Here is a 24326-nt window from a genome sequence, read left to right as displayed (position 1 = left end):
CATGTTCGCCAGGAAGCAGTCGGGCGCCGTGCCTCTCGGTGAGTCCTGGGCCGGGCTCGGCGTCGCCCTCCTGCTCCCTCTCCCTCCTCATCCTCCTCCTTCTCCGCGCCGCCGGGACCCGCTCCGGAGACGGCGGAGCCCGGAATGGGGTCCCGGGTTAGAGCCTTGCCTGGAGCGGTTACCGAGCGGCTTCTCTGCGTGCTCCCCTCCCCGCCACCTTCTCCTCGGAAGAGGCGTATGTAGGGCAGCACCCACAATAATACCGCTCCCCGCCACCCTGGAAAACACACCCGGTGCATCCGTGACGTCCCCAGTACCCGGAGAGGACGGCGTGGGGGCGGGGAGCGCTTCCCTCCAGTCTTTTGCCCTTATGTTCAATGTCATTACGATGTTTGGCTAGAACAAAACCGAGAGACTTAAGTCCTCTACGTCCGTGGCCGAGTCTTCAGTCTCCCGCTGCTCGGCAGCCGCGAGACCCTTGGGTCTATTTTTAGCAGTTTTCGAGGACGCATTTTCAGCGCGATTCACAATTTTCTGGGGCTTCTGCGTCCTGACAATAGATAGCGAGGCTCTGGGAAGCGCCGCCTGAAAGCCAGGTTTGGAAAGCCGTGCATGCATGGGAGATGCGAGGCGATATTTGGGTGGTTCGTAATTAATGGCTGAAAGCAAAGCAGCTTTCCTCCACCCCCCACCCCGACCTTCCTCTTCTTCTGGTGTGTAATGTGTTTTTATCGATTGCTACTCAGCATGTTTGAGCCACTACGCTCGGAATTAAGTCGCCAGAGAGGTGGTGCAGCCTCCTTGGTCTGGGTGGTAGAGAAAACACAGACTTAGGAATTTTGGGGTGTGTGTGTGTCTGTGTGCTTCTTACAAAAGAGCAGTTACTTCTAAAAAGCCCGAAGTTGTGTTTACTGTGTATACAGGGGTAACGAAGGGAGTGGGAGATTAGAAAATAAAAGGCAGATTGTGGTTGCAAGGTGCTCAACTCACTTGCATCGATCTGATTTGCTTTAGCTCTGAAAGGTGTTAGGAAGGTGTCTGCCTAATGGTCCTCAGGCAAATGTGTTGGCTTACAAAAGAGATATGTTATAATCCGAGCATCAGGCCCGATCGGCGTAGACCTGCACTTTTAGGAACTACGTGACCAGTATTGACGGTGCTCGGATTTTTCCGGCAATGACTTCCATGAAAATGGGGAGGTCCTAAAACAACCCTTGAGTTACCTCATTGTACATTCTTCTGCTAAGGAGGGTTCAGTACATCTGCTGGTGGGCTTTCAGCTGCATAAATTACGGGGCTTCCGAGCCAGACTAGTTCTTGATTTGGTTCATACTGCATCGTGGAGATGTACCTGTGAGTGATTTGGGGGTTCGATCTGAGGAGGATGGCAGATACTGGCAAATGGACCAGCTGCCTTAGACCGTCTGAGATCTCTTTCCTTAACCTGTCTCTGCTACATGCAGGAAGCATTGTTAATGTGGCTGGGAAAAATGTTAAGTGATCTGGGCTTACTTCTCTGGGGGTTACAGGGTCTCAGGGCTTGAATGAAGATGATTATGTTCCGAGAGAGCTGTTGAAATTTGGGAACCCTGTAATTAAACTAATAACAAGTCACTGGTGCGGAAAGACTAGCGGGCCTGCGTGGTTCAAGTTAGTCGAACACTGATTAGTTTTACCAGTATTGCTTCTGTTTCAGCTTATTCTCATTCAGAGAACTTTCTGAGTTCTCTCTGGACACACTACTTTGCCCCTCACATTGTTTTCCAAGAAGAAGCGTAAGATAAAGTAGACATGCATTTTTCCCGTTCTTCTCCCCTTTTGATTCTGCTCTCTCCATTTTAAGTATGATTCTTAAAGCATGAGTTGTTATCACATTGGGCCTGTGTGTGTATCCAGAGAACAGCTGAGAAAATGCACATGTATTGCATGTATGGCTTTATGTTATTACTGTGGGCTGGAAATGACAGGACCTGACTGAACGGCAATTGTAGTGAGCACATGAAGTTGTTGCTTTGATAAAATTGTCATAGTTTTGTAGAGCAGAGCTATTTAATTTAGTGTGTGTTAGTGTAGTTGTATAGCGCAGTGATTATAAATGTTGCTAATGTTTTCACTGTTTGTAATAAAAGTCGTGCACTATCAATGGACAGTATTTCTCTCCACATCACATCTTTCACAATAGCGTCGAAGCCAATTTTTTTCTCCCAGTGAAATGAGTCTTTGGGGAAAAAATAATGAAATGCAAATACTATTGGCTCAAAAAATGCAACTTATAGTTTTGCTAAGGAATTTCTCAGGATAACATCACTTTCATAGTGGCATCTAAAATTAAAAATGAACTAGTTCTCAAATGTAATATCACTTTTGGCACATAATTGCGTGTGTAGTGCCTTTCCTGAAAATGTTGGTGAATTTGCCATTTTCTGTTGTGCTGCATTGAAGTTTTCTTTTGTATGGTAGGTATTTATGTGAAACTGTTCAAGAGTTTTGTGGACTAGTTTCATCAGGTTGTCTCAATGTAAGACAGCATTGCAGTTACATCTGACATAAATTATTCTAATGTGTTTGTAAGGGCATGTATATCACTGTGGATCCGTATAGTTCATTGTAACAAGCTGATGATTGAATGAAACTAGAAACTGTTATATTTTGAACTTCTCAAAGTTGCTCCTTCTATGATTATTCACAGTAGATAGAAATATTCCTTTTTGTTGTTTTTTGTTTGCGAGCATTATTTCCACTTCTTCCAAAGGGATTTGATGATGTCAGGAACACTTCCCTCAGCGTTGTTTTTATTTTTAAAAGCTCTCACATAGAAGTACTTGTACTCCAATGCCATGACCAGTGCCATTGACTTCCATGATGATGTTTATCATCCATATTCCAAAGGTGTTCTCTTAGCTTTCCTGTCATTGGGACAAAATACCTGATACCTAAAATGAAAAGAGGTTTCTTTGACTCATGATTTCAGTGGATTCAGTCCATGGTCGGCTGGCTCCAAGGCAGAAATGTCTGGGGGAAGGGCCTGGTGCAGGAGACCTGTTCAATTCATGGCAGCCAGAAAGCAGCCAGAGAGAAGCAAAGACCCCCGATAAAGAACACAGCCTCCCACGTCCCATCTCCAGTGACCCACGCCCTCCAACCAGGTTCCACCTCTCAACAGAAATGTCATCACCGATGTATATCCACCAGTGAGTACAGTGCCCCTAGGATCTAATCATTTTCCAGCAGCTCCACCTCTCAGTACGTGAGACTTTTTAGATCTGAACTATTAACATGTGGTGTCAGGGCTAAGGTACTTGCGAGGTATGGTACATTCTTGTATTTCAAAAGTTAATTTGAGTGCAGCAGTTCAAGTTCATGATACTTGTTGGTTGGTAGCTTCAAGTTTATCTCATTATATGCCAAAGCAACAGCTTTTAACATTACTGTAAAGTATTAAACATGTCATAGATGAATAGTTTCTATCACATTGTCTGCCAGTGCAGCCTATTGATTAATAATCTTCCTGGTGAGGTTTAATGAATCCAATTATATCCACAGACAGTAGTACCTCCAACACAGGACACTCACAGAAATACTTTATCATACTGAATCTTTAGTTTATTAAACGTTAAGATTCACAACAAAGATGTGTACTGATAATGCTTGCAGTTGTTTATCTTTTGATCGCGTAGCAGTTAAATGCAATTTCAAGCTCTGTATCATGTTTAATTTATTTGTAGGAAATATCTTAGCTATATTAGGATGCTGAAGTTATACTCTGTTTCAATTAGTTTTTGATAAATCAGAAATAATAAATAAGTTCTACAATGCTTTCTAGAAGATTTACGTCTTAGACAATATTCACCTGTGTTCCCTAATAGTTGAAAAAATGATAATTTTATTATATTATGTTCCTGTACATTCTATAGTCTAACATATTACAATAGTTCATATAAGCATAAATACATACATGGAAAGGCACAGTTCATCTTTTTGTTTTGAACTCTATTTCTGATCTCAAATGATAATTATCAAAAAATAATTATACTATTTTGCATTCCGCTTCCTGTGTGTATGGAGATGCAGAGAGAAAACTTTGACTGCATCTCAACTCTGTCTTTTCTTATCTGTGTATCCTTGAACATTTATGGAATCTTTGAACATTAACTCAGTTTCTTCAGGCATCAAATAGGTGCCGTAAGACAGAACATCTCAAAATATTGTCCTGAGGACAAAATCAGTGCATGAATAGGTGTTTCATATTTTGTTAACATTTATGTAAACATAAGACATATATTTCTACCTATTGGGATAATTATGTTTCATGTCTGTGTTACCAGTTTACCACTCTCCCTAAGAATGTTAAGATGTACTGCCTCCCTGTCCTTTTGTGATATTGTTTTATTGAGTCCTTTCTTCTATAAAAATGCCAGTTTTTTACTCTGATACATCCTCTTCCTTTCTATATAGAAATATATGATAATTTAATTAGAAGAGAGATAAATTATATTCCTAGCATCATTATTGAAGTAGATTTAAATCTAATAGAAATTACACAACTTCTATATTCTTTAGTTAACTCATTGAGATCCGATTTTGTACAAAGTCTGATGTTGTACCAATAATATAATAGATAGTTTAATAAACTGTGAGGTCAAATAGTAAACATTTGCTCAGTTTAGAACCACAGAGTATGAAATCCACCTTATTATTATGAAATAGAAAAAGATACTTAGGCAGCAAAATTGTTATCTACCCCCTGCATTAAAAGGAAGTGCATGAAAATAATACCAAATGTGTGCATTGGTAGGTTTTTGAAAATAAGTGGTCCCTTCACTCTTAGGATGTACACTGAGGGTCCACAGGGTGGGGCTTCTTTAGTTTTGAAGATGTCCAGCTCCTTTGGCATCCTCAAACCCAGAGGAACTGGATGTGACCTGTGATCTTCAGCCTGTTAAATTTAGGATAATCATATTTGCTGTGGCGTAGAATTCATCATAGGATATGTGCTGTGGAAGAGAGGACCAGTTTACCCTCAGTCAAGAAAACATTTTGATAATATATGTAGTTGTGTATATTCAAATGTGTTTGTTTTGTGGGAACTGCCGATTATGGTACTAGACTAAGATGCACAATATTATAAAAGATATTTCGATTATTTGGGTCAAAGAACCCAGCTGAGCTAAACTACTATATTTAGTTAAATACAAGGACCAAGAATTTCTACAAGTTTTGAATGATGCAACCATGCCACTTACTAAGAGGAATGGTTAGTGTATAGCCTTAGACCATGGGGAACAGATAATTGTATCATTGAAATTAGTAAATACATTTATCTTACATAGGCAAGGCCAGAATCTTCTCATGCACAATTTTTTGGGAGTTTAATCGATCTGATTTTCACAACTGTCATTAGAAATTTGATTAAAGAGTTGTAGAGTGGGAGATGTAGCTCCGTGGCAAAAAGCTGGCCTAACTACACAAGGCTAAAAAATTATATTATAGGTTAAAAAATTATATTAGTTAAATTTTTTTTTGTGCATGTTGCATATAATTCATTCTTTTGGTTTAGAAACCTCCAGTAATCTTATAGTGTGTATCATAATATCTTTTCTCTTCTGTTGGTACCAAAATATAAATCTCAGAACTGTTTATATTTACTTCGAAAATTATAAAATATGCAGATGTGGATTGCTGATACCTTTAAGGAGCTGAGTGATTATCAAAGTCCCCTTTCCTTTAGGTTGTGGGCAAATTGGAAAATTAAAAGGTAAAGAAAGATAAAGGAATGGTCAGCATTGGTAGGCGTTGTTCTTCGTGGGAGCTGAACAGCACTCCAAGTCCTTGGCCTTGCTTCCTCCCTCCGTTCCTCCCTTCTCTCAGGGACAGAGCTGCTTCTGAGATAGTGGAGGCTTTGCTCTGTGCAGGCGTGGAGCTCTCCAGAGGAAGAAGGAAGGATCAAGGGAGGCTGCTCCTTTAGTCTTTAGAGGAGAAAACAATGAAGGGTTGGAGAGAAGCCAGAAGTGTTTCATTAATTAAGTTCCCTTTACCTGGAAGGAAGTATCAGAAATAAGGAAGATGTGTTCCCCCTTGACATGGTTTATACTGAACTTTGGTGGATAGGATTCTGGATACAGTAGCTTTCACCGTACTTCACTTAGTAGTTGGGCTCTAAATATTTCATGGATTTTGACACTGTAACAGGAATTATCAGGGGGAGTGTCTCATGCCCTGGATGATTTGCAGTGAGGATGATCCATGAAATTCAACTGATTTATTTTAAAGCTTTCTTTAAAATCACTCCCTCTGAGTGTTTCTTTCCTACTCTTCATGTTAGTTTCCAACTGGCAATAATTGGATGACTGTGTAAGTGGTGAGAATTGAGCTTGTAAAGGACAGTGTCAGAATTTGACTTCCCAAGCCATAGAAAAGTGAAGATCTAGGCTGGCTGTTATCTGTAGCGTATTCTACCTCGGTGCAGCTCATTAGAGTTTGGCTGGTGTTAATGTCTTACTATTAATAGGACCAATCATGGACAAAGTTAAGAAAGAAGAAAAAAGAAGAAAACACCCATTTCCAAATGGGTGTTATATTTTATTTAACTCTGAGCATGACTACTCAACCTAAAAATGCCCACTTATAAAACAAATGTTATTCTCTATCAAATATTTTATTTGGACTTTCAAATGTCAGAGTGACATAGCAGCCATGACCTTCAGCTGTACAGGATTATTTAATTTAAAGGAAGGAACTTCTTGGCGGTGAAGCACGTTGTCCAAATATAAAAGAGCTACCATCTTGTCTGTCTTTGTTAACACGGCCCTCCCTGGTACAGAGCATGGCTCTTAGAGTCTTTGGGAGAGTGGGTAAAGAAAATGTCAGGAGCAGCACAAACCCTGTCACCTTTAGCTAGGTTAGGGGCAGTAACGTGGCAGTGTGTGTATCCAGGGATGGTAATGTGTAGATCGGGTTGCTGGGATTGCTTGCGGGTAAGAAGAAGAATAGTGTGAAGTCCATAGTTGGTACTTTGATATATTGTACTACAGTTAAGTAAAGAAATATGTAGGTAGGTATGAGTTGTATTTCAGAGAACAGTTACCTATATGGGCAGTATTCTTGATAGCTGAGTCTAGAAAGAAAATTAAGGCCCCAAACTATGCTTAATAGGATAACCAACACACATATCCACCCACATACCCACACCAATGCAAAATCACAATTTTTATGGTAGGGTTTCAAGTGATATAGTTCATATAAATAGCATTTCCCACTAGATATATTATTGTTTAAAACATAGCACACCACTACACAGAAGAATCATGCCTTCTCAGTTTTGAAAAGAATATCATACACTTGTGAGGGAATAAGGCTTGTTTTTTTAGCTGAATATGTGACTTAAAATTAAGGTTCAGTCTTAGTTTTATCATGCAAAACTCAGTCTGTGGCAATTCTGTTTTTTCTGTTTAAAGTTGGAGTTGTACTGAGTAGGTTTTAGAAGATCGTATCTCCTTGAGACTATTAGTAAAGTGGCTTTCTTCTTTTCAAATAATGTTTTATTAATTTTTTATTTAAAAAATATTGTGTGCTCATTAAAATTTTGGAAACCTAAAAGTGAAAAGCTAAAGTCTGTACATGGCCTCAAGTCTCAGAAATGACCCTAACTGGCAGAAATGATATCGCATGGTCACTTTTAAATTTCGAAGAAGGCTCGTATTCTGTTTTGTTACCTCTTCATATGCAAGACAGCTTTGCCTTTTTTCAGTATTCATTTTTAGTGTCCTTCCCAACATCATTTACTGAAGTAACTCTGTTTTTATAGGTTGATGACATTTCGATTTTTTTGGCATCCGATTGGCACTGTGATTATGATCCTGTAGCTCAGTTCTCTTCGTCATGCTTTTGCTGCAGATTACTTCCTAGGACGCCACCTTCAGGGCCATTGATACATTTACAAGTATTTCCAGAGAAGGTCTGTGACTTATTCTCTCTTAGCAAGGCATGGATTTGCCAGTTTTCTCATGATTTTCAGAACACGAGTATTGTAATTTTTAGAAATCCTTCTAGTTATGTGAGGAAAATTGTGTTTCATGGTGATTTAACTTACTTCTGTTTGGATGGTGCTAAGGTTACATGTCACACTGGTTAGATGTATTCTTAAGTCTTCTGTGAATTATCTTTTCCTATCCTAACACACATTTCTTATTTGAGCTAGTTACGCCTGTTGATTTATATTTTTTGTCGGTAGCAGTTACTTCACTCTTTGTCATGTCTTTAATGTGATGTGCCTGATTTTATTAATTCTTTTTTGTGAGCATGGTTCTAGAGCTTGATGTTAAATTTATCTACTTATTTTTCCTGGAGGGGTTATCCTTTAAGAAAACATTTTATTGCACACTGAGTTTTTGTATGTCTCCACGGTAAATAGGCAATGGAGCAATTAGTAGAAGGGGCAGCTTGAGAATATAGTCTGACTTACTGAGTTAATGCCCTGAGTTTACCGTGTTTTAGCAAGTGGGTGGATTACTGCTGAATGTCACTGTTGATACAGGGGCAAAATTCTTGAGTGTTCAGACTGTGATAGCAAATGAAAAGATTAATAGCAGAGCTCTTGGCATCTTCCTAATGAAACCTTAAGTCAACTAGCTGTTTTTACTGTGAAATAATAAAGATACCAGGTCATTTCCTGTAGTTCTAGCCTTTGCTTTTCACACATAAAGAATACTTTAGCACGAATACAAACTTAGGAGCTCTGTGTGAAAGCCAAGTGTTTGTGACCGTCTGTGCTCACAGGTGGCCGCTGTCTATAAATTGTGAACTTACACACTTTCTTGTGTGTTCTCCATTAGTGCCTGACTGCATGAATCCGTGTTCACCAGGAAGAGTCAGTTAAGATATTGATCTTAGGCAAATAAGTATGTGATTTTCCGTATTCTATCCCATACTCAGGGAAGTGTACCTTTTCCCTTTGTCACAGAGGACCATGCACGTATTGGTTATGCTTTTTTTTTATGATTGCTCTTCAAATCTAGGATAGTAACTGGGACATAGTAAATGGTCCGTTAATTATTTTGTGATTTGTGTGTGTGTGTGTGTGTGTGTGATCACAACGATGGTTCATTGTTTGTTGTTTGCTTTGGGTTTGTTTTGGGTCCTGGTTGCTGGATCCTCTGGAGTGAACGATGAATTGTGCTAATTATTTTGTGATTTGTGTGTGTGTGTGTGTGTGATCACAACGATGGTTCATTGTTTGTTGTTTGCTTTGGGTTTGTTTTGGGTCCTGGTTGCTGGATCCTCTGGAGTGAACGCTGGATGAAAGAAACACTGGATGAGGTTTCCAAGTTCAGAGATCCAAATTGCAGTTGGCATTGTTTTTCTTGTGGCCTTGAATCTTTGCTTATTTTGTTACTGGCTCATTCAGATCAAAACTCCAGGAGTTTTTATGAATGTAATTTTGTCATTCATGTGTAGTGCTATGTGAAGCACAGTAATAAACAGTGAAGTATAAACTATCTTCATTGGATCTTTGTGTAGGTCAAAGGATTTTTGTTTTTAAATGAGTAGGAGTCAAGGATTTGCTTGCCTCCGAACTAGATCTCTGAAGTGCATGACTGACACAGACATAAAATGCCCACTTTCCCAGTGGTTGTGAAGGTGCGACTGCCTCCCATCCTGCTGGGCACTCTCTGAAGGGACCCTTCTCCTTTACCATAGGTGGAAGGCATTTGTTATTTCCCCGTCCACTTCAGGGAATGTAACCTCTACCACACTGGCTCAGGAAGTTTCCCTGGATGGATATCTTCTTGCACACATGTTTGCAACTTGAAGAAGCGGGTAGCACGAAGTCCTTTTGTTCAAGAGCAGAGTCTGAAGACCTGTCTGTGGAATATTACTTTCTCTCCTGGTGGGCTGCCGAGTCTGGCGCCTATGCGGCTTTATCAGAACAATTTTAGAAGCGTGAACCAGAGTTGGCTTCCATTTTTTTTGAGCATATTTCCTTAAATACTTGAACAAAATTGCAGAGAATTCTTACCGCTCCAGCTGTAGCTTGTCACTAGGCAGAGATCGTGTGTAAGTTACAAAAAGTGGATTTCTTTCATGCTCTCCCGTCTTTGAAATGAAATAGAAAAGGAAAGTTAAAATTCCCCACTGGGTGTGCTACTTAGCAAGCTTGTGAGAAGAGATATTAATCAAGGCTTTGCTTGCTTTTTATAGCAACTTAAGATGTGGTCCTTTCTCGATCCCTGTAAATCTGTTCTCTTTCTGCTGCTCAGGATCGTAGGAGAAACTATGACATAACCTTTCTTGTTTGTGCAGTTGAGGAGACAGAAAGAGCGCTCTCAGCTTGTACTTGTGGATCCACGAGAAAAGCAGGAGAAAGGAACATGGACATCTGGTGGAAATCCACACTCAGGTGCCAACCCTGAACATTTTTCCTATGTACACAGGAGTCTGAATATGTCCCCGTGGGCGCTGAGCTGCGTGCAGAGGTTTCCTAATACTTGGTAAAATCTGTAGGAATTTGAAGCAGCAGGAAGGAGCAGATAGCTTAGTCTAGAATAGCAACAGAATTCTTTGTATGATGGGCTGCTGCATTTTTCATTGATTTATCTATTCAGTTGATGAATGGCACAGAATGTAAGTTTTCAGAAACTGAGAAGTTGTAAGGAGCAGCAAACAAATGCTCTAGGGACACGCCTCCAAAACCAGGTGATCTACGCCCTTTTGAATAGCTTAGCTCTTTCTTCTACTTGAAGAGTTGCTATGCCTGTCCTTTGCAGACTCTGATTTCAAAATCAGGTGGCTTTCCAAGTTTATTTCCCTTCACATTTTTGAAATCCTTCCTTTCTGTATATGCCAGTTCCCCTAAAATGTAGTAATTGCCAGTAGAACTTCAGATTTTTCCTTCTTAACATACTTGATGCTTACAGTATAATGAGTTCATGAGGCTTCCTCCTGGTCTGACAAGCTGCATTTTCATGAGGCTCAGATTTATCTACAGCGTGGTGGGTAAGGCGAAAGTTTAAGTGGGTGTGCAGGGGACAGAGCTGAGAAAGCACTGTCTTGGGCTGAGCGGAGTGTGGGAGGAAATGTAAGCAGTTACTCCTTTATGTTTTATAGCATGTCAGCCTTCACATGTGCTGTCTTATATTTTATTTCTTGCAAGTGAGGATGAGCACTTTTGAAGCAACATGCTGGATATTTGGAGCAGTAGGTTTTGTCGTGTTCTCCAATGCACAGAACACCCTTAGGTGGTATTTTTCTGCTTGTAAATCACATGCTGTTCCTTCCTTACACTTGTTTGTCATTTTAGCTGATTAAGAGTGGGTGGGACCAGATTAGGTGGGCCTTTGAGATTTCCAGGGCTGGCCCGACGAGGTTGCTATCCCTGAGAGTTATTTTCAGTTTATCTGAATAACTTTTATCCCTGCACAGTTGTATTTGTTGCCCATTTTCTTTCTTTCTCCTTCTTAGTGTTTAGAGCAAATTTTTCGATGGATGTTGAGGGGAAATACTATTTCTTAATGTCTATAACCATGATTTATGTTAAGTACCTGCTCTTTTACCGTGGAAATGATTCTGGTGTTTTCTGTTGAAGAGTTCTCCTATAAACGCAACATTGTTACCTATATGTTAATCGCTGATGCATCTTTGAACACAGAGAACACTGGTCCTTTGGCAAATGGAGAGCTTCTTCTACATCCACTAGGAAGCCTTGGAAAAGACACTAAGTGTGCACTGGCCTGTGCTTGTGCTACTTGGCATTTTACAGTGAAACTATTAGAATGTGGAAGAACCTGTCATCCTCATATCAAGAAGGGAAGCCGCAGAAGTGTACTGGGTTAGAAAATACACAAGGTATCAGGTATCGCGGTGTGCGGACTTGTGACACTATAGAGAGTTTCATTGTGATAGAAGAATCCGTGAGTTAGGAATCACCAGAAGATCGTAAGGGATTTTAGCTACAGAACACCATGGTGCCCTGGAGATCTGTGGAGGTTACAGAGTCCCATACTGAAGCCCATCAGTACTGCCCAATTCCAGACTCAAGAACATACTATGTGTTGCTAAATCACAGAATTTTGGGAAACCATATCCAGTGGCATTTGAACGCAACTGGGCTTTTAAGGGCTCCGCTAGATCAGCACACTGTAAAAGACTTAGCGTCTTTCTCGTTCCTTGGACAAAATGTGCAGTACCTACAATTTAGGAGAAAATTCTTCTGGTTCACAGTTTTAGTGCATGATCCGCTGTCTCCAACGCAGAAACAGATGGCAGATTGGCTTGGTGGAGTAAAAAGGTGCTCAGCCCATGGCAACAGGAAGCAGAGAAGGGAGGAGTCAGAGAGAAGAATGTGTGTCTTTGGTGACCCATCTCCAGCCAGGGTCCACCTCCTAACGGCGCTTTTGATGAATATACTCATGAACGGATAAACCCACTGCTGAGTAGAGCGCCCATGATTCAGTCACCTTCCACACAGGAGTGTGTTGGGAGACATTTGGATCTAAACTACAAGACTCTTTGTAGATTAGGCTCTCATAACAAACTACTATAGAGTGGGTGGTTTAAATAGCAGATACTTATTTCTTCCAGTTCTAGAGGGCACAGCGTCTAAGATCAGCTTTCAGGTGTGGTTTCTGGAAGGCCTCTCCTCCTGGCTCACAGATGGTTGCCTTCTAGCTTTATCCCCGTGGTCTTTCCGGAGTCTCTCTTTGTCTTTCTCATGTAATGACCTTACCTATTCCTCATTGCCCCGAGAGGCCCTATTTTTGAATACTCTCTTGCTGACAGTTAGAGCTTCGTGGTAAGAATTCAGGGTATGGGAGGGGATGTAGTCCATACCAGACATCCCAGGATAGTGCTGACGTGGTCTCCCAGGGGGAAGGAAGGCCAGTCTCTATGGAAGAGTTTGAGACTTTGATACTGAATCACTCCCTAAATGAATGAAAATTTCCTGTGGATAATAGGAGTCATTCTTTGAGCTGTTGTCAACTGTTCTTCAGTTAACTTTGAATGTTTTGGTTTGATTTATGAAATATAGATGGTGACTCAAAACAATGCTTTACCGCATCTCCCATCTTTATCTCTTTGGTTTATTAAGTTCTGGGTACTTTGGCTGTGTTTTAGTCTCTCCTTACCATGCGGGCCTGCTTTGTCCCTGTTATAACATATGTGCCCACTGGAAATGAACCCATTCATTTACTGGTTTACAAAGTTGTTTTCATGAGTCTCTGTTAGAATGCAACATCCTTGAGGGTTGGTTGTTAAGATGGCAGTAAACTAGATCGTACACTGATATAGTACCAGTGAGGACTCGTGAGCATCGGGGCATGCTTAGTGTCTAGGGCAATGCCTTATGGGAAATACATCTTTTAACATATGATCACCATCGAATCATCTCATCAATATATATTGAAAAGAGAAGACAAGGTAGGAGACAGGTAATCCATCAGTGAACGCATATGAGGGATTAATATGATGACAAGTGGGCAAGGGCTCTTTGTGCTTCCACGTGCAGATCCCGTGGAGTGCTTTGGCCAGCAAAGTTAGTTGCCATGTGCTTCCTGGCAACCTCAAATCTAGCAGATTGTTTTGCAAAGGCAGAATATTTCATAATAAGTGGAGTTCAGATATCCAGGTAGCTTGCTGTGGGAGGATTACTGAGCTATTTTTGGAACAAATATGTTTTTATGGAACCACAACCATCCTGTTAAAGAAAAGTAGTGGACTGTGAAACACAGGGAAATATTGGTATACAAGAGTATTTTCAGTGTCATAAGAGAAAGTATATGTGAAAAATGGCAAAATTGGGAGTAACTAGCATATGTAATTATCAAAAGTATGTTTATTTTCTTAAGATGAAGATATAATAAGCGTTATATATAATTGATTCTATGATTTGGGATGTCATAAAGTAAAACAAAGTTATTTTAAACTTCCACACAATTATCCAAATTGGATAACTTGGAGTTAAGACCTTGAATGATATATCTTGAAAGCATTGTGATACTTTTCTATAAAGAATGAACATTGACTTGTTTTGGATAGTTTTTTAAAAAGTGGACCACAATACAATGTTAGAACTTAATTGTGTGACATCAGGAGTGGAATTCTACCCTAGGGGTGTAGCTCAGTGGCAGAGTTCCTGCCTCGCATGCGGGAGGCCCTGAATTCAATCCTCAGTACTGCCAGAGAAGGAGTAAATTTTAGTAATTTCATGTTTACTATTATTTCATCCCATATACAAAATGTCTATAACTCAGTTAGTATTAATTGAAAATACAGTACTTGCTTTTATAAACATTAATATGTCCACCGTTACAGAATACATTGTGTCACTTAAATTGTTATGCTTTCCTTAAAATTTCTTTGTAACATAAAACTTGCACACTGAGAGGGAGAGGTCCCTAAAACCTAACAAGTGTATTTTATGGTGGTGCCACTTTGACTTTTAAATTGTGGTTATCCACAGAAATAATATTATAGATTAAATTATTTCTCCTTTGCTGCAATGTATTGGCTATTTATTTGAGTGTTGTTAGCCTTTGAGTCCATCTACTACCCAAGTATTAGAATGACTGACTGTCCAGTCTTGGGAGAGCAGTTTGGAGGTTGGTAGCTGAGTTTGTGCCTTTGGTGTTTGCTCCTAGAAGCTGATTACCGCAGGGTTTGGTGGAAGGAGGTATTCTGTCCTCTTCACCATTTTCAAATGCCTTGTTGATATTTTATATATTAATTATTTAAGTCTTTGCCTTTGTGTCTTATAAAAGGAGGGAAGTGGTATCCTCACTTGCCAACAGTAGCACATATTTTAAAAGTTTCTATTTAAGAGTCATTTTGAGAATTTGAAAAATACATTACCAAGGCTCCATTGCCACTGTGCTGTTAATAACATTAGATAGGACTATGTGAAATTCCTGGTAAGCAACCATCTTTGATCTACAAAAATGGCAACTTCCACATAATGGTTTTCACTCTTCTTCATAGATGAACTATTTAATAATTGAAAAATAATGCATTTGTTTCCCCCACCCCCTGAAATTTTGCATTTGGAGGCTTCACATATAAGAGCCTTGAATTCTTTTGTGTTTTCAAGTGCTAAGGGAGATGTGCCAACTCTTAGGTCATGGGGGAAACCATTGATTGGATTAAAGTTGGCATGGTCAGAAAGAATTAAGTCCCCAAGCCACTTAAAGAACTTGGGGCTGCTATTTGGCCTTGGGGACTAGGTTGCAGGCATTCCCTCAGCCACAAGCAACTCTTCTTCTTTTTCACAATAATTCTGTGTTTCCTGGATTTTTTAGCCCAGCGGTAACTGTAATGTTCACTTTTAATTATGCAGGATTTTAATTAAAGGACCAATGTAATACTATTTTTCATGAGACTCACTTCCAAGTGTCAATATTTTTTGGGTGTTTTGTACTTTAAAGTGCAGTTCATATAGGAAACTCTTCATTTCTGCAATGAATCTTGTAGAAATTGGCTATATTGGCATTGTTTGTGGTCCTTTGTTTCTGCAAGTTCCAGACTCCCAGATTCAACCAACCCTGAATCAAAAACACATACAAAAATTGCGTTGGGGGCCCGGCATTTAACTCAGTGGTGCCACCACCTGCCTTGCGAGAGCAGACTTTTCTTGTGTCATTACCCCTTAAACAGTACCATTTAACTACGTGTCAGAAAGTGTTTACATCGTGTTAGGTATGTAACTTGTCTAGGATGGCGAGAGGTACAGTAGGATGTGCACAGATCATGTGCCAATCTTGCACCATTTCCTGTAAGGGACTGAGCGTCTGTGTACCATAAGGGGTCTTCAGCCAGCACCCTGTGGATACCAACAGACTGCTTTATTAATATAGGGGAATTAAATTCTAATTTAGTGTCCAAGACTATGAGGAAGCAGTTCCTAAAAGTTATCAAAAAAAAATTAACTTTATTTCTTTGATGTGGTGTGTTGGTGATGGCTTTCCTCTCCATGGCTTCCTCTGAAGGCCCACAGCTTCTTTCTGATCTTGTGGAAAACAGTGATCAATGCTTCTAAAAGCTGTTAGGGTGAGCAACCCTCACAGAGAAACTCTCACAGCCAAGAGGAGTCCGTGGAGCTAGGATGACTAACAGTAGTATCAGATCCTGGGTGGGTCTTAGAACCATAAAGGGACTTTTGGGAAAAATTAAGTAAATCTGAATTAACTGTGGACTTCTGTTCATAATAATGCATCAATACTGATTCATCAATTGTAACAAATGTGCATTGTTAACATACAACAGTCAGGGTAAGGAAAGTTGAGTCCTTCAAAGTACAGGTTATTTCTTTTCTAAATGTAATTTTGGACACTGAAAGTTGTTACCTGCCTGCTCAAAGTTTTTGAGAAGGAAAGGACATTTGGTTTTATTTTAATAGGCTTGGCCTGTGTCCTAATATTTGACAGTTGTTATTCAAATCAATTTGGTAGTTTTAAAATAATAAACCAGCATAAAATATTTCTGTTATTTTTACCATAGATTTCTGGTTAAGGCCAGGGGAGGAAGAATACTAAAACGGTATTTTGAAAGGAGTTAAAAAATAGAACCCCACTAATTATCTTACTTGATGATCATTTGGGACATTAAAAAATAGATAATTCCAAAGTTACACATTTTCTCAAGCTATTTTCTTAGACTGTGGGTCTTACAGGCAAAGGGCATTTGTAACATTTGTTTTGAAATTATTTCATTAAATGAGTAGGAATGATTTATCCTTGTATTTAGGAAACAAAAAGTGTGATTAGTCTTTGTGTGATTATTCATTTTATTAATATTCAAAGAGAAACTTCTAATCCTTACCCAGCTGTCCCTTTTCACAATCTGTGCTCTTTAGGAAGTACACATGATCAGAGTTGCTAGATTTAGCAAATAAAATACAGGAAGACTAAAGTAATTTTAACAATTTTGAATTTCTGGACAAATAAATAATACATTTTTTTCAGTATAAGTATGTCCTACTACTGCATGAGATGCACTTATACTAAAATCTTATTTTATTTTTTCTGAAATCTAAAATGTTTGACCTGTCCCTGGAGCACTACGTAATTTGGAATCTCCATCTTTAATTCCACTGCTAGCAGTAATTGAAATGATAATGGTAACTATAGTTCTTGAGCCTCACCCCAAGTCAGAGGCCTCTATATCTTACTTATGACAAAAAACCTTCTTGGTTCACCTGTCCTTCAGTATCTATAACCTAAATGCCCCTTTCTTCTGACCAACTTTGCGATCTTAACTTCATCCCAATATGAAGTCTTACAGATTCCTTTCCATGTACCATGGAATATTTTTTGTATTGCTTGTTACTGTAATCATGTGCTCATTTTGTAAACTTTGAGGAGAGAAGCTGTCATAATTTTCTGGATTTCTAGTATAAATTAAGACATTAATGAAGAGGAAAGTATTTTATAACTGAAGAAGGAGGGTGCATATCAGTTAGGATAAGCTAAGCTAAGTTGTGCTGCTTTAATAAAAGTGTTTTAGGTACTTTTCCCTGACACGCGGTACCGACACCCACAGTTAAAAGGGGAGAAGTTTTATTTGGCTTATAGTTCAAAGAGGTTTCAGTCCACAATTGGCTGGCTCTGAGGCAGGGTGGCAGAGGGGCAACAGTTCACGGCTGTGGAAGACAGCAGAAGCAACAAGAGACCTTAACAGCATCTTTCTGCCCCTTTGATTTTATTTAGACGACTGGGATTAGGGCAGTGCCCAAGCAATCATTCTTGTGTAGTGTTTTAGTACTCACACACCCTTAATCCTAGCAGCACACACTCCAGATTTAGCCACTTCCAAAATAGCTCACCTCTTTCCCATGAGGCTTTTGGTGGGGGGGACATCTAAACCGAAGCCATAGCAATAAGAAGGTCCTGATTTCAGTGGTTTGAAATAAAAAAGTCTGTTATGTTTTCAGAATGGGTTGTCAGGAGGTGAGGATGGGTGTTTGGCCAATCCCAGACACTCTGGGATCCAGGCCGGCGGATCTTCTGTCCTGTAAGTCTTCCGTTACTGTTGAGATAGGAAAATAAAGTGGAAAAATGAGTGAAATATCACAGAATCACGTCTCTTCCAGAGGAGAGGTCTGGGTAGCTGTGCTTGGCTTTCAAGGGGAAGAGGGGCCCAATCTTGCCATGTGGCCCGAGGATAAAGCAAACGGGGATACTGGGGAACGGTCCTCACCCCACTGTTAAAAAATAGTTCAATCTTTGAGAATCGGAAGGCTTCAGTATTCTGAAACAATTATACTTACCAGGCACAGTAGCACATTGCCTGTAATCCCAGTCATGGAAGTTGGGTGCAGGAGGATCCCAAGGTGAAGCCCAGCTTAGGTAACCTAGTGAGACCCTATTTCAAAACAAACAAACAAACAAAATAAATGGGGCTGTGGGTGTAGCTCAGTTTTAGAGAAATTTTAGAATTCCTGGGCATTGAATAGAAACTTAGATTTTTGAATAAAAGTACACATAATGACGGTCAGAACCTCATTAACGGCACACAGTAGGATTATGTGAAGCATGTCGGGGAATTTATGTTGTGATAAAGTGCTCGTATGAATTAGCATGATGCTCCAAAGTCATCTTGCTGTTTTCAGAAAATGCTATTCCCAGTTATTAAGAAAGACCAAATATGTATGGATGTATGTTCCGCATACACATATATACGCCCCCTCTCTGTATATATTTAGCATATGTGTATATATGCTTTTGAATGAGCCCAAAGGGCTGAGTTTTGTTTTGCTGTGGTACAAACCGTGTATCATAGCCGGACCCTCGCCACTGTTGCACGTCTCCGTCTCCTCACTCTGTGCCCCCCGCCCAGGCCCTTGGGGTGGTGGCCCTGCAGCCTGGCACCCTTCTAGCCCTCCTCTTCCGTTCGGGCCCTGTCGCCATGGCAACTGCGGGCTGCCCCACAGGCGGCTGTGCCATGTGGGCCGGCTGGAGCTGGCAGAGGCGATCCGAGAGCAGGCCTCCGGAGAGCCCTGGAAAAAGCTGCTCGTGTCATTGCGAAGACAGAGACGAAAAATGTTATTAATTCGAGACATCCAGATTAGCGGTGAAACTCCCCCGGGGGTGGGGGGCGTCTCCTCTGCACCTTGTGGAAGGGGGAGTGTTTGTGCCCGCGTGCTTCCTTCTCCCTCTCCCCGCGGCTGCTCTTCTCTGTTGGTGGCTGAGGAAATATGGAGTAGGCAGATTTGCGACTGGGCAGGAGTGGATCTGTGCCTTGGGCAACAGCTCACATGCGCAGAGCAGCGAGGGCTCAAGTGGAATCATCTCCAAGGGCGTAGGCACCAGGATCAGTGACTCTTAGCTGCAAACTTCAGCTCAGAATTCTCGAAACAACTTCTAGTCACTTTTGTAGCTGTACCAGCTTTGGAGGAGATTTTTGATGCGATGGTGCTCAGCTTGAGATCTGGGTTATAGAACAGAACTCGCTTCTCCTGCTTGCTGTCAACATCGATCTGTCCCGGAGATGTGTTGTGTACTGAAGTACAGACACCGTCTGTGTCTTGGGCTCTTCTGCCTTCCTTGCTTGGCCTTTCTCTAGGGAGCTCATCCCAGAGATGAGCTCGCAGACTTTTAGAAGAAATAACACACTGGAGAAAGAGCAAAGAAGAGAGAGAAGAAATCCTTTAGGGACCAAACCAAGGAAAACATGCAATTCTCAGAGTCTTAAAGTACATACTGTACATACATCTTTGCTAATCCATATTGCTGTAATTGTTCAAATGTAGAATGAACAACTCTGATAAGATAATTACAGTTTTGAGTTGTTTCTGATTCCTTGAAAATTTTGTTCTTTTGGGTCTGTCTACATGTACAAAGCAATCCTACTCCATAGATCTTGTGAAAGGACATTTAGACAGAAGATACTTGTCTTCTGCGTGTTCTTTTATATACAGGATTCATTTACTTAGTTCTGCCATAAGAAAAATTTCATAATGTTGCATGTTGTTCTTTGGTGCTTAAATACTTTTAGTTGTTATTTGATGTTATATATAGATTTATGGAATTTTGTTTACAATTTAAAATTGTACTTTTCTTCTAGGGTACTTTAGCACTTCTTCTCAAATGAAATAAAGTATTAGTCCTTTACGATACCAAAATCTGATACCTGATACTTCTCTTTCTTTCCTTCAAAGATAAGTGAGATCCCTAAATAGAATCTGGTAATGGTGATTGTGATGGTAATGATCATTGTTGAAAGTGCTTTTTTTTCCAACTACTATTTTTCCAGGTGCAGATTGGACAGTAATATGAAAGAAAAGATTCCTAAAAGTAGATAAACAGAGAATATCTCCAAATATTAGTATTACTGACAATTTAAAACTTATTTCATCTTTCAAAAATGCTTTTATGAACTAAATTTGTTTCTTGTATGCTTAATATGATGATAATTTAAAAGTTTATTTAAAATTCAATTTAACTTATAATAATATATTTTGAAATCTGTTAACTGAATGTCCTTTAAATAGCAAATAGTAGCCAGTGTGCGGCATGAAGAGCCATTTAACATATAGTATTTAATGCATATATTATACAAGAAGAACAGCATTTATCTCAAAAACTTAGAAATAAAAGACTGTAAATGAAAATAAAAGAAAGCAGATAAAAAGCAATTTTTACAAATGTGCACATTATAGTGGTTGCCAACTACCTTAGTTGTTGCTAAGTACATGAAGAGCCATTTAATACATAGTACTTAATGCATATATTGGAAAAGAAGAACAGCTCATAATTGATGAGCTAAGTGTTCGTCCCAAAAAGTTAGAAAAAAACAGTAGATGAAAATAAAGCAGACGGAAAACAGCTGATAGAAATGTGTATATTATAGTTGTTTGTTGCTAAGCACCTTTGATTTCTCTGTCAGAGCTGCACTCTGCCCTCACAGGGACACAGTCTGGCCTCATGAGCCTTCCTGTAAAATCTGGGTGGAAGCCTCCCAGCTCCATAACTCTTGCATTCTGCAAGCCTGAAAAACCAGCACTGTGTAAATGCACCAGAGTCTGCTGGACCTCGGGCAGTAGCCTGGCCCCTCTGGACCATGGCTGTAATGACTACTGGGTGCCTTGACAGGTGAGAACAGTGAAATGAAACCCATGGAACCAATTCCCTGGGTGGACCTTCTTAAACAGGCATGCTATGGGCTGTCTTTTCAGTGAAAGCTGTACAGTTTTTTACCTTTGAGCCTGCGAAAGGTGGTGTGTGACTCGTTATTGAGATGCCTGATGTAAAGTACATGGCTTCTCTGGAAGGGTGACCTTTTCTAGCATCTGTGCTATTCTGTACCCCAACTTTTCAGGTGCTTCTTTCTGGACCAAGCTGGGAACTTTTCAGATCATCCATGTCTGCTTTTCTTCTCCTAACTCTCACTGTAGATCTGGTGAAAAACAGCCCGCAGTACTCATGCCACAGCCTGAACACTGAGCCACTTTGAAGTTTACTCTGTCAGCTCAGTTAGTCTGCCACCTGTAATTTCAACTTCACACTAAATCACAGGACATGGGCGAACCATAGAAAAACTATTTACCATAATGAAATACACTTGTGCTGTAGTCCAGTTTCCAACAGAGTCCTTGTTTCCAGTGGAAACCTCATGATCCTGGCCTTTAGTGTCTGTGTTCCTGTCACTCTTCTGGTTTTCTGAGCCCTGACCAGTGTCACTTACCAAGTGTGGCTTACGGCATTGTAGCTTTTCTGTAGCCAGTAGAAGTTTCTTCAAACTTTTCCAAATAACTCTCACAAACCAGTTCCAAAGTCTTCTAAACCACATGGTCAGATAGAGCCACAGCAGTTACCCTACTTTTAGTGCCATGTTTTGTATTAGTCAATTATCTTACCGCTGAGACAAAATACCCAGAATCTGCAGCTTGAAGAAGAGAGACTTATTTTCACTTAACAGTTTTAGTGGGTTGTCTATTGTTGGCAGGCGCCAAGACAGCAGTGGCCTGGTGAAAGGGCCTGGCAGAGGACAGCTGCTCATATCATGGCTGCCTGGGAGCAGAGGGAGAAAAAAGGAGCTGGGGAAAAGAATTCACCCTTTCAGGTCACCCTCCTGTGACCTGTCACTTCTCACCACTTCTTACTTCCGTTCAGAATTGTCAATTATGAACTCATCAGTGTGGTAACCCACCAGGGAATATAGCATCCTTGTGACCTAATCACCTTCCAAACACATGAGTCCTTTGGGGAAATTTTTATATCTAAACATAAGTATCCATGTCTATCATCATAGCATGACATAGTCTATCTATTCTCTTAAAAGATGGGGTAAGAAACGTATGTTTTCTTCTACTTCATTTGTATGAATGATACCAGGTTGAATATCATTTACACGAGAGTCATTAAATAACCTTACTCAGTGATATTGATATCATAAAAATGGAGAATTTATATACTTTCTTCACAATTTTGTCTATTTAATTTCTTATGAAGAATGTTCCTTGGGAGACTGTGTGGACGCAATGAGTACGGGTTTTATGTTTATCAAACCAATTTAGAAGAGGTTACATTTAAAGCTTGGAAGAAAGAACTTGCCTTTGTTATTGCATATTTGGTTATTGCTGTTTACATTCTTTTGTTGAGTCTACATCTTCCTAAGTTTCTTAGCAGGTAAATGCTGGACACTTTTGCTTCATGATCAAGACAGTCAGAAGCAATCCGTGCAACCAATTCATCTCTTTTCTTCTGTGTTTTTCATGACTCTGTCTACTGCCTTATCTTGATGTATAAGCAAAACCTACAAAACCTACACGATGAGTGTTTTTGATTTATCTAGAAATAATACCGAAAGTATTGCTGTTATTTTGGGTGAAGAAAATAAGTTTTGTACATTTATTTCAATCTAAAGAAAATCAGAATTTTGTTTAAGAGAAAAACACAAACCTGATCGCAAACCCACATATTTGGATGTAGCAAGCTTGATAACTTTCTTATCAGTGTTCATAGGTTGGAAATTGCATGTGGTCAAAATCTTTGTAGTACAATTTAGTCTGTCCAGGATCCCTGGTAATATCTCTGCACAGGCTGCTACAGCAAAATACTATGCACTAGGTGGCTCCAAGTGACATTTATTTCTCAATTTTGAAGGCTGGGAAGAGCAAGGAGAGGGGGTGGGGGAGAGAGGGAGTGGTTCCTGATGTTTCTTCTTCTCCTTAGAAGGACGATATCTGGCCACCAGGAAACACATCATCAGGGGTTACACATAATGTGACATTGTATTCATATTCTAATTCATAGCATTACACATAATTCTTTCAGAGGCTGTACGTACAGATGTTACCATGTGTGACGTTAGGGCTTCAGAGTGTGCACTGTGGATAGACACCTTCGACACACTTCAGTTGCTAATTTCAGAAGTTAAAAGTTTTTCTTTCTCTGAGTGTGAGGATTTGGGGTTCGAGTTACGGAGTTGTAGAGAAACAGCCTTACAACGCAGTGCCCTTGTACAAACCCAGGGGGAATTAGGGGTTAGTGAGCAGAAATTGAGGCTGTGGAGTAACAGAGATAATTTCTAAGCAGAGGAACTGAATTCAACAATAGTCTAATAGCTACTCTGCATGTAGAGGTAGAAACTTGGAGGAATGAAGGTTTTTACTAGAACGACTTAATAGTTTGGAAACCTTTGTTGCTAAAGGAATGAAGTCTTTGCAGTTGTACAGGGAGATTATTTTTAAGCTGTGCATATATATGAAAGGATATAGCCATGAATATTATGTGAAGCCAAGAATTGTATTTGTTTTCCACTTTTGCACAACAATTTGGGATTAGATAATTTGTAGGGTTTTTTGTTTTGTTTTGATTTTATAATTGTTGAAAGAGCAAATTGATTACTGCTACATACATATCCTTGCATATCTAACTTAAATAGGTTTCTGGGTTATGTTTTCTTCTGAAAATTGATGCCTGGCTGTTAGACTGGGGTGCTGATTTCCTGAGTTAAACGTTACAATTTACTGGCTCTGTGACATTTGATCCGGGAGTTGTGATTTTGTGCAGCATAGAGATTATAAAATGTTTCTCACAACAATGTGATATGGGAGTATTTTTTTTTTTATTGAGTTTATTGGTACATTTAGGGATACAGTACAGTTACATTCATTGTTGGGATCATGTACCTTTACATGGCAAGTCTTGATTCTCATTTTTTTCCCCTTACCTCTGCCCTCCCTTCACCCCCTCCTCCCCTCCCCATCTACAAACACTTTATTTTCATCTTTTCATTCTCTCACATTTTTTTCTTTTCCCTTTTTGTTCTTCCCCTACGTATCACACCTTCCCTACACCTTTAGCTCCTTTCCTCCCATTTCTAAATGTCAGTAATCT

At 39.9% G+C, this 24326-nt stretch overlaps 1 protein-coding gene across 1 annotated transcript in view; it reads left to right on the top strand.

Annotated features, from left to right (window-relative positions):
• The first annotated feature begins 6 nt into the window (after positions 1-6).
• LOC104847976 (catenin delta-2) overlaps positions 7-24326 on the top strand; it is a 475688-nt gene continuing 451368 nt past the window's right edge. The window contains exon 1 of the mRNA XM_033760074.1: positions 7-38. The gene's annotated coding sequence lies outside the window, so the exon portion shown is untranslated. The remainder of the gene's footprint in view (positions 39-24326) is intronic.

Source organism: Fukomys damarensis, unplaced genomic scaffold, assembly GCF_012274545.1.
Source record: "Fukomys damarensis isolate Sample0158 unplaced genomic scaffold, DMR_v1.0_HiC HiC_scaffold_1, whole genome shotgun sequence".
NCBI lineage: Eukaryota > Metazoa > Chordata > Mammalia > Rodentia > Bathyergidae > Fukomys > Fukomys damarensis.
This window is presented reverse-complemented; position numbering and strand designations above follow the sequence as displayed.